Source organism: Xyrauchen texanus, chromosome 7 (assembly GCF_025860055.1).
Source record: "Xyrauchen texanus isolate HMW12.3.18 chromosome 7, RBS_HiC_50CHRs, whole genome shotgun sequence".
NCBI classification, from domain to species: Eukaryota; Metazoa; Chordata; class Actinopteri; order Cypriniformes; family Catostomidae; genus Xyrauchen; species Xyrauchen texanus.
The window spans coordinates 42833905-42846060 of NC_068282.1; positions in this window are offsets into that span (position 1 = coordinate 42833905).

The following is a 12156-nucleotide window of genomic DNA, read 5'->3' on the forward strand; positions in this document are numbered from 1 at the left end:
GACGTAACGTGTGTGTGGAGGCTTCACGCTATTCTCCGCGGCATCCATGCACAACACACCACACGCCCCACCAAGAGCCAGAACCACACATTATAGTGACCACGAGAAGGTTAACCCATGTGACTCTACACTCCATAGCAACCACGCCAATTTGGTTGTTTAGGAGACCTGGCTGGAGTCATTCAGCATTCCCTGGATTCTAACTCGTGACTCCAGGGGTGGTAGTCAGCGTCAATACTCGCTGAGCTACCCAGGCCCCTCTTTTAATCATTTCTAATAATAAATATATAAATGATAATACATTCCTAACAATATATATTTCTACTATTGCTTAAGAACATATAGAAATGTCTAACTAAGAAAAGTAATATTTTAAAATTTTCCACGAGGCAAGAAGCCTGATTTAGTTACATTTTATTAGAATGTATTGGTATGCTATTGTTTTTTTAAAAACTAAGTTATGGCAAATGTTGGAAAACCAGAACACACAAGTCAAGCCACAGTTGTTTGTATACTTACCAATGTGACAAAATGCAGCCTACCACCAGAAAGCACACGTCTATACTTAGTGGAAATTAATTTTTATGTTTGGATGTATTTAGACCTTCATGTTTGCTATTGTCTTTTGTTGTTTTTGTTAATTGCGTGAGTTCTGGTTTGTCATTTTTATGATTTAATTTATTGGTCATTGTCACAATGGTTTCTTTCTTTTGGAGTTTTAAAGTATTAAAAGTTGCACTTAAATTCATCAACATTCCTCTCTCTGATTCTAACATTTCACATCCTTTTACTGGTGTTTTTCATCAGTGTCATTGGCATTACGGTCTTTCAGATACAGGTGAACAGTAACTGACTTAGAAAGCATAGAGTAAATCTACTGATATTCACAGGTATGTGTGAGGTTAGGTTTAGGGTTAAGGCTAGCGGTTTTGAAAATATAATTAGCCTGGTATGAAATCAATGGAAGTCTATGATACATGTGTATGTGTGTGTGTTCAGTCTCTGGTTGGGGCTGTGTGTGTGCTGCTGTTCATGAAGAAAGTAACTTATTGTCACTGGGACACCCTGTGGCAGAGATTTCTTGGGGTGGCTGTTGCAGAAACCTCATAGCCGGTCCGTGGCAGGGGCCTCTGGGGTGGTGCCTGCCCTAACATCTTGGTAGGCCTATGGCAAGGATCTATAGGGCGCCCATGCCAGGAACTTCTGGGGTGGCACTAGCAGGAACCTCTGGAACTACCATGGCAGGGACTTCTGAGTCTGCACAAGTTGGAAGCTGTGAGGCGTCCCATAGTGGAAACCTCTGGGGCTACAGTGGCAGGGATCTCTAGAGCAATGGTTCCCAAATCTAGTCCTGGAGTACCCCCAACACTGCACATTTTGGATGTCTCCCTTATCTAACACAACTGATTCAACTCATCTGCACATTAGTAGAGGCTCCATGAGCAGAATTTGGTGTATCAGTTAAGGGAGGCATCTAAAATGTGCATTGTTGGCGGTACTCCACGACCAGGGTAGGGAATCACTGCTCTAGAGCAGCCCATGGCAGGAATCTCTTGGGTAGCAATAGAAGGGCCCTCTGCAGAATTCCATAGCAGGGACCTCTGGGGCAGAATTGGCAGGAACCTCAGGGTGACCATGACATTTGCACATCATCAGACAAGCAATACCACAGATGCAATTATTGCTGCCTCAAGCCAGGGTGCCAGACACTACCAGGGCTTGCCAGTCTTGCAAGATGTAAAGGCTGGAGGAATGGAGAAGTCAATCATGTCAGCCCACTAAACACAAATCTGACAGATGAGAAAAAAATACTTTTGGTGCCATCACGATTGGGAGCACTTTTCTATTCATCCTATGCAGTAACCTGAAACAAAAACTGATTTAAATCAGACTTATTGTTTAAATACGTTACACACATTCTTAAAAACAATGAATTAAAATGTAACCCCTTAAATGCATTTACACATTGACTCTGAATTTAATTTTATGTTATATTTTATACTCAATTGCCTTTCAGATACAACATTGTGATATTTGGAGGAGTGGATGATTTCTCCAGAAAGGTAACTGGCTGCTACTGTAATTTAGTAATTCCACATATTGTGCACTGGCTATACCAGCGTAGACCTGTACATTTTGTAAATGTTGTGTGTAAACACACTTAAAATATTTGATTAATTATTCATTATAATCCACAAATGACTTTAGAATACTTTTTGTCTCTCTGTAATTTGATTCAACTTTTTATTTTTGTGGTTGTAATAGTGTATTTACTTTAGTGCCACCCTTAGCCCAAACATTTGACTTTAACACAACATATTCGTACATGTAAATGGATCGAGAGCCAACTAATTTGCTGAGCATACTCATACTTCCAGAGAAGGAACTCAACATCACCTTTCCTGTAGCACCACCCTTAAGCCAATATGCCAGATTTCTTGTCTCCTGAGCAATTGGGCAGATTGCCATGAAATTTAGTAAGACCATTTATGTTCCCCAGAGGATGAGCCCTTTAAGCTCTCTTAAATTTGTGGTGGCCTCTTGACCCCTCCGGTAGCATCACCCTCATGATTAAATGTACAAACCCCATTCTCCCACTATTTGCATTCACTACAGGGCATCAGCGGTGGAGGCAGAGAGTAATTATGTCAAAGGACTGAAAAAGGGTCAATTTTAATAATCAACCAGCCATACTGTTTCTTTTACTAGAGTTTGTTGTGCACTTGGCCACTGTTCTCTTGGCACACACACGTTGGTGCAGATATCCTTATGAGGACTCTCCATAGACGTAAAGATTTGTATACTGTACAAACTATAGATTCTATACTCTAACCCTACCCATAAACCTATCCCTCACAAAAAAAACTTTCTGCATTTTTACATTAAAAAAAAACATTGTTTATTATGTTTTTAGGCGATTTGAATTATGGGGACACTAGAAATGTCCTCATAAACCACATTTATAGGATAATACCCTTGTAATTACCAGTTTGTGACCTAAAAAAAAAGTCCTCCCAAAAACCACCCAAACCCACACACACACAACTTTGATAGATATTGAACTTGAATTCAGCCACAAATAAATGCATTAACGGCATTTCACTTCTTCCTGGAGGCAACACAGCGGCATGGTTTACCCACAAGATAGTGTATTTTGGATTGTTATAAAACAGTTACAGTGCCCTCTATGTAGGCAAATAGGCTGTGGAAAAATCAAATTGTTCTATATCAGCTTGATCTTACAATCCAAAATGTAGATAAATATGACCTTTTACTTGAGTTCAGTTTCCTCAAGGCAAAATGTCATCAAGAAATAACGATTCTGTTGAAAAACATTTTACGTGCAATACATTGTGCACTCTCCCTTTGCCAGGATAACAGCATTGAGTTGTTTCCTATAATCGTTGATGAAAACTGAAAAGACATAGGAACATATTTTAGACCATTCCTCCATACAGATACTGGCAAAATTCTTCACACTCATCGTCCTTGTTTGTGGGAAGTTTTTGTCTAACCCCACATTTTTAGTTGTGACTAGGTCAAGGGACTTGGATGGCCATTGCAATTGGTAAAAGCATTTGTTTGCTAATAAAAAATGTAACTCAAAAATTAAACATTAGGTTTTTGATCACATTTATCAACATTGACAATACTTATTGAGGGACGTGTTGATTAATCTAAGAGGTTACAGAGCCGTTCGTGGAGATTCCCCGGTTTATCATGGTTATGGAGATTTTGTTTTAACCCTCCATAGGATAGAACGGTTATGGTGAGATGTGTGGATCTCAGTGTCATCGAAATACTACAACTACACTCTCTTGAAGAAGATGCCCTCCTGGACATTTCATGTACAGAATACATATTATGTGTGCATTATGTATTTCTTCCAAGACTCAAAATAGACTTGGAGATATTCACTGAAGGCTGGAACCACCATTCACTCCATACTGAGGGAAACCGGAGACCGACAAAGATCTGGGAGATTGCACAGCTAAACACAAATGTCCATTCTGAGAACCTTGCGGTAAGTGTTTTCTCTACAATATGGGTGTTTACAGATAAAAATATCAAAGTACAAGTACTAAATAAATGTTTCAGAAGCAAAGTAAGAAGAGCTGATATCTTAAATGCAAATATCATAACCATATAATTTTTTATGATATTGTGAGTAAATTGAAATAATGTTACTGTGTCAAAGATATCATTTGTTATGTCTTTTGATAAATTTAAAGGACCTACAAGGGCCAGACATTGACTGGAAAACTGCCGATGACCTCGACTCAGAAACTGGTGTTATAGTGCCTGAATACAAGTGCCCTCTGACTGAGGAGGAGATGACTGAACTCCAAACTTTGGTTGATCCTACTGACCCAAACATAACTGATGAACAGCTATAGATTGTCTGCTATGAACACATAAAACACTGCAGACATAAAGTTAACCACTTCAGCTCTGACTCTCCCATCAGTGGGAGCGACAGATGTGATCTTCTAGCACAATTATCCCAATACATTAAATGAACATGTAAAGATTTGGAATTTAATATTTGAAAGATTTGAAATACATCTGAATCCTTACGGGAAAAAAAATATGTGCTTGGAAAGCATTAGAACAATTGTGTATAATGTAAGTATTTTGTTAAAGAAAGGCTTGCACAATACACATTCCTTAATCACATTAATTTTATTAGCATTCTATCAGTCAAGGGTGAAATACTCCTATTTCCTCCCACACCAAAAGACATATACGTTAGGAACAGGGCTAAACTGCATAAGAGCGCATGATTCGTCAACCAACCCCATATGAGTAATGGTTAATACTAAATTATTTATACGATTTCCATTTTCTTCAAGTTTTACAATACAAATCAAAAGTCTACTGTAACTCATTATAACTCAGGAGAAACAAGAGTATATTACGACTGAATGGTATGAAATAGCACTAATGTAATTATTAAGGGAAAAGTGTAAATGAGTGTATATTGAGGTCTGTCATAAAAGTAAAGTTTGAGAACATAAAAAATACAAGAACACCTCAGCTGCTGTACACACAAATAGGCTCTGTTACATTTTGAATAGGCTATGCACAGGGGTGTAGATTCCGGTGGGAGTTAACCTCTCCCAAAAATCAAAACAAGCAAGTACCCCAATGTCAAAGAAAAATATAAGCCCATGGCTGTGCACGATTTACTTGTGTTAAGGACACTGAAGAGGTGGCTGTTCCTCACTTTACCTCTTTTTTTCTCTGACATCTTCTTGATGAATCTGCTGACAAAAAAAGGGGTCAGAGGGTAAGAGACAGGCCGGAGACTGTAAGTGACTGGGTGTTGAAAGTGACCAAGCGCTGGTGTCCTGAGAAATCCCACCTAAAAATCCAAGTATCACTGGCTGCAGCTTGTACAACGGAGTGGGGCAACAAATGGGGCTGAGCTACTCGTGTCGCTCCGCCTATAACTTACTCTCATTGGCTCGGCCATTTTATAGGTGTGCATGATAGGAAATGCGTTTTAAAATAGTTAACTTTGATAATTTTAATTATAGTGCTGTGGCTCGAGAGTGATATGAAATGTTGTTGTACCTCACAGTTCTTTTAAAAAAAATGTAGTAGGAGTCAGGCTGAGCATGCAGCATGTTGTTGATTTAGTATTGTTGAAAACATGAACTGAGGGCAAAATTACTAATCCAACTTTGGCAAAGATACAACTGTAATATTAATGCGGTCGTATTCAGTGTTATTTTTTTTAGCAAGATAATTGTTATTTTAGTGCTATATCTCGCAAGTGATATGACTTTGTGTTGTAACTCACATGTCATTTCAAACAAATTTAGCAGGACTTAGTTGCGTGGAATGATGAACAAAAGTGTTGATGTGTCTGCTGTTATTCAAATCTGTAATTCAAAAAGTTGACATGATAGGTTTTTGCTCAGGTATTACAAACAGTTTTACCCATGTGGACTTGATTTGCCGGGCGGACTCATGACACGGAACAATCATGCTCGGATTCTGACCGCAACAAATGTGCCCTGTGTGAAAAATACCTAAACCATGTTTACTGCATTTCATCCAGCAGATGGAAGCAGAGTTTCGTGCAGTGACCAAATGTGCGCGCGCAGGTCGTTGGATTTCAACCACAACCGTCTCCCTTGTACTTGAGATTGAATATGAACTCCCCGTGACCCCAGTGGTATCTCACCTGTCGTTATAGCAGGTAGGCTTGACAAAAACGAATGATAATAAACACACACACACACACATATATATATATATACAGTTGGAGTCAGAAGTTTACATACACCTTAGCCTAACACATTTAAACCAATTTTTCCACAATTCCTGACATTTAATCGTAGAAAATATTCCCTGTCTTAGGTCAGTTAGGATCACTACTTTATTTTAAGAATGTGAAATGTCAGAATAATAGTAGAAACAATTTTTTATTTCAGCTTTTATTTCTTTCATTAAGTTTACATACACTTTAGTATAAGTATAGTAGCTTCTCACAATAAGTTGCTGGAATTTTGGCACATTCCTCTGGACAGAACTGGTGTAACCGAGTCAGGTTTGTTGGGCTCCTTGCAAGCAGACACTTTTTCAATTCTGCCCACAAATTTTATCGGATTGAGGTCAGGGCTTTGTGATGGCCACTCCAATACCTTGACTTTGTTGTCCTTAAGCCATTTTGCCACAACACTGGAGGTATGCTTGGGATCATTGTCCATTTGGAAGACCCATTTGCAACCAAACTTTAAATTCATGGCTGATGTCTTGAGATGTTGGTTTAATATATCCACATAATTTTCTTTCCTCATGATGCCATCTCTTTTGTGAAGTGCACCAGTCCCTCCTGCAGCAAAGCACCCCCACAACATGATGCTGCCACCCCCATGCTTCATGGTTGGGATGGTGATCTTGCAAACCTCACTCTTTTTCCTCCAAACATAACGATGATCATTATGGCCAATTAGTTACATTTTTATTTCATTAGACCAGAGGACATTTCTCCAAAATGTAAGATCTTTGTCCCCATGTTCCCTTGCAAACTGTAGTCTAGCTTTTATATGGAAGTTTTAGAGCAGTGGCTTCTTCCTTGCTGAGCAGACTTTCAGGTTATGATGATATAGGATTAGTTTTAATGTGGATATAGATACTTGTCTACCTGTTTCCTCCAGCATCTTCACAAGGTCCTTTGCTGTTGTTCTGGGATTGATTTGCACTTTTCGCACCAAACTACGTTCATCTCTAGGAGGAAGAATGCGTATGGTATGATGGCTGCGTGGTACCATGGTGTTTATACTTGCGTACTATTGTTTGTACAGATGAACGTTGTACCTTCAGCCATTTGGACATTGCTCCCAAAGATGACCCAGACTTGTGGAGGTCCACAATTGTTTTTCTGAGGCTGATTTATTTAGCTTTTCTCATGATGTCAAGCAAAGAGGCACTGAGTTTGAAGGTAGGCCTAAAAATATATCAATAGGTACACAAGCATCCAATTCTGTACACATCCTATCAGAAGCTAAGTGGCTAATTTTCTAAAGGCTTGACATAATTTTCTGGAATTTTACAAGCTGCTTAAAGGCACAGTTAACTTAGTGTATATAAACTGCTGACCTACTGGAATTGTGATATAGTCAATTAAATGTGAAACAATCTGTCTGTAAACAATATGCTAGTGTACATTGCCTGGCCAAAAAACAAGTTGCATACAGTAATATTTAGTAGGACTACCTTTAGCTTTGATTACGGTGTGTATTTGTTGTGTCATTGTTTCAATAATCTTATGCAACGTCACAACAATTATTTCCGTCCAAAGTTACATACATTTTTGGCCGAGATCTTGTATTGATGACGGGAGAGTCGAACCACTCAGTAAAGTCTTCTCCAGCACATCCCAAAGACTTTCAATGGGGTTAAGGTCAGGACTCTGTGGTGGCCAATTCATGTGTGAAAATTATTCCTCATGCTCCCTGAACCACTCTTTCATAATTTGAGCCTGATAAATCTTGGCATTGTTGTCCTGGAATATGCCCATGCCATCAGGGAAGAACAAATCCATTGATGGGATAACCTGGTCAGTCAGTACATTCAGGTAGTCAGCTGACTTCATTTTATTACCTCATAACATTGTTGAGCCTAGACCTAACCAACTGAAATATCCCCAGATCATAACACTGCTTCCAAAGGCTTGTACAGTGGGCACTATGCATGATGGGAATCTATCGCTTCATGTGCTTCTCTTCTTAGCCTGACGCACTCATCGCTTTGGTATAGGGTAAATCTGGACTCATCAGACCACATTACCTTTTTCCATTGTTCCACAGTCCAATCTTTATGCTCACTAGCAAATTGAAGTGATTTTTCTGATTAGCCTCACTAAAAAGTGGCTTTATTGTGGCCACACAGCTGTTTAGTCCCAATTCTGTAAATTCTTGTCCCATTGTGCATGTAGAAATGCACTTACTTTCACTATTAAACATAGCTGTGAGTTCTACTGGCGATTTTTTATGATTTGACTTCAAGTGCTTTAGTGATCTCCGATCACGATCATTCAAGATTTTTCCAACCACATTTCTACCGCGAAGCTGACGGTTCACCACTATCCTTCTAGATTTTAATAATGCGTTGGATAATTCTTAACCCAATTTCAGGGATTTCAGCAATCTCCTTAGTTGTTTTCTTTGCTTGATTCAGGCCAGTAATTTGCCACTTCTAAACACAGTAACATATTTTCCACGACCATGGGATTCGTCCTCCGACATCGTTGTTTAAGAAATGAGAAGCTACATACTGCATCAGTTATGGTTAAAATAATTGTTGTCAGCTGAAACATATTAATCACAGTAATAATGATCCAATCATAGGCTCTTAAGTATCTGCTTTTTTAAATCCAAACAGTGACTTTCTTTTTGGCCAAGCAGTGTATTTGTTGCTAGCTAGCGACAAGCTGCAAGATTCAATTATTATTAAAAGATTCAGTTATTTTTAAAAGATCAAGTTAGTTTAAGTTAGGTAAACTCAACTGATTTAGGTTTTTGCTACACAACGTATTTGAGTAGAGCCTACATTTTAATTTCATACCAAAGAAACTAATTTTCAGGGTGTGAAACCAATGTCCACAACTGAATGAAGTTAAAACAGCAAAAAAAAAAAAAAAAAAAAAAAAACATTTGCTGTTTTACCTTTTCAACTACACATACACTTTTATGAATATTACATGCTACAATCAGAATGCTTTATCTATTGAACCATTTATATTTATTAAATTAATATTTTTTATGCACAATGATTAAAATATCTCACAGTTTGCTGAATTAAAACAGAGTTTACCCCATTCAAGGTATTATGATGTATTATGATACACTTACACCAATTGTGCAGCACACTGGTAAATTATTACTACCATTGGATTTTCTAGTGTATGCCATTCACATCTGTTTACAAAAGAGGCAGACACTAGTGTCAGATCTAGACTTGACATTTTAGCCATGTTTAAAATAATCCTTGTGCCAGTTCCATCACTTAAACATACTAATGTGCAATCTTCCATAAAATCCTCAACAGCTACCCCATTTGCGTCAGCATTTGTACTACCCTAACATGAATTCCTACACCAGACTTCTAGACCTTTAGACTTAGTAATCTGCTCTAGATATGTGGTTGCAGTGGCGCAGATAGGATTTTTTAACTAGGGGAGACCAAGCTGTCAGCAAATAATTTAACCTCAATTCGTTATTTTGCGTAATCTGGGCTTTAACTAGTGCTCAAGTAGTACTTTTTTTAGTACAAAAATAAGTACTTTTCCTAATTTGGGCTAATGATTTGCACTAAAAAGCCATTGGGGGATTCTTATTTGAAATCATGGATAAACAACAATGAACAAAGGTAAACTAAGGCCTACCTGATCACCACTAGCAATGCTTGATCAGACTGTTATTTGACTAGTATGCCAATCACCTACCAAAACTTCTCATACCATGATTTTTGGAATGTCAGTGTCTGGTCTTTCATCACTTGCTTTTGCAAAACTTTAGGGTCAGGTTGATTTGGCTTTGTATATGTCATTATCATGTCAACATTCTCTCCCTCTGTGTTGCCTCCTGTCCCTCCTTGTTGTTCTGTCCCTGCTTCTTCTGTCTGTAATTCTACTGTATCTCCTTCCTCATGCTGTCTTTTTCTACTGTGGCTGCCCTCCTGCAGATCCTCACTTGACTGACTAGGGTCTGCCTCACTGTCATCAGAAATTGCCTGCAGGCCAGGAGGATAACATAATTTCAGTTAACCCTCTATACCTCTATAGAATTTCACAACAATGTGAAATACAACATATTCCTGAGAATTCATGGCTAAAACTACTATTTCAAATGTCTAAGAATAACTCAAAATTTTAAATTTAAGTGTTAATTACAAGTTTTTGCAATTTATAGATTAGAAATATCTTTAAAATGATGTATGACATATTAAGAAATGTTTTTCATAGCCCATAATTTAAGAATCTATATCCTCCGTTGCTCTGTACAATAAAAAAAAACATGATTTCCTGCTATAAGAGGATGTCAAAAGTTTATGTAGGCCTTTATTTGTTGTTTGCATAAACCTTGCACCACACAAATTTACTTATTATAATTATTTTTATAGTGGCTTACACACGACAGTGAACATACCTCAGTCAATTTATACAGTACAATGGGTTAAATGATAAGATAAAATATTATTTCCTGACGACGATAAATTGTTTGATTTATCCAACAATTCTTTTTATGTTCATTCATTATTTGCCTCTGTCCACTCACCTAAATGCATAGTTATTGTCTCCACATTTTGCTGTGTTTGCTAAGTGCAAAAGCCTTTTTGCCATTGTTGTCAGACTAGCTATTCCCCTTAACAAATCTAATCTGCCACATCTGGGAAAGTCAACAGCCATAGGATACTTACATTGTTTGGTTTTTGAAAAAACGAGGTGATTGTTTTTTGTCTCTTCATTGCCTTTATGTGGCATTTACAGTCGATTTTTCTCAGTTCAGAAAATCACCGACTCAGCTCAGTCATAGATGGTATATGATCACTATGGTTACCGGTCTTCTCCTACAGGCACGATTGAGGCAGCTACCTCCTCATAGGACCCCGGCAACGTCACTCAGGAGTCGTAGCACACACACACACACACACACACAGAGAGAGAGAGTGTGAACGTCGGTGGCATGATGGCATCGTGTGTTTATTGACAACAGAACAGCATGTAGTGAGAATGTGGGTGCAAAGTAATGGTGACCGCCGACCGGTGTAGATTATTATTGTGTGTCAGCCTGCGTCTGTCCCGACCCGATTCTGAAGCAGCGGCGGGCCGTAATCCTCTGTTTTACCAACACATTCTCACACCCAACTCATCACATATGGACGCTTCGCCAGGACCCCTTGGCGTCACTTATTGACGCACTGGGTATACCTTTGGCGTCATTTTTCAACGTGCAGGGTAGTCCGATAGACTTCTATATTGTTAAACTCACCGATGAATGCGGTTGCCTATGAACGCGCTAAACCTTTGCTGAGAGGGCACTTTGATATCAGATTGTGAGGGTTTTTAAACATAAAAAAACAGTTGGAGGGCCAGATAAAGATGATCTGGGGGCCACCATTATACTAGCCCTGGCATAGATCATTTATTGTAGCCTATTCCTTTTTATTTTTATTTATTGCAGTCTCGACTCTCGACCCATTCGCAGCCCAAGACGTCAAATTTCAACCCTACAGGCTCCGGTTCTATCGGACTACCCTGCACGTTGAAAAATGAAGCCAAAGGTATACCCAGTGCGTCAGTAAGTGACGCCAAGGGGTCCTCGCCACGCGTCCATATGTGACGAGTTGGGTGTGACAATGTGTTGCGATTTTTGTCGCCTTTCGTAGGGATAGTGAGGGCGGGGGACGAATCGGGTCACTATGAATCTGGGGGGGGTCATGTCCCCCCCGTCCCTAGTGCCATCTGCGCCCTTGTGTGGTTGATAGCAAAATAAATGGAATACACTGTATAGGTTGAATACAGTGACACTTCCTCCATCAATATACTGTATACTTCCACATCAACATACTCTTATGTCATTAGATACTTTTACTTCTCTATAAACCAAGTTAAAAATAAAAGTATCACTCCTCCTCTGCGCT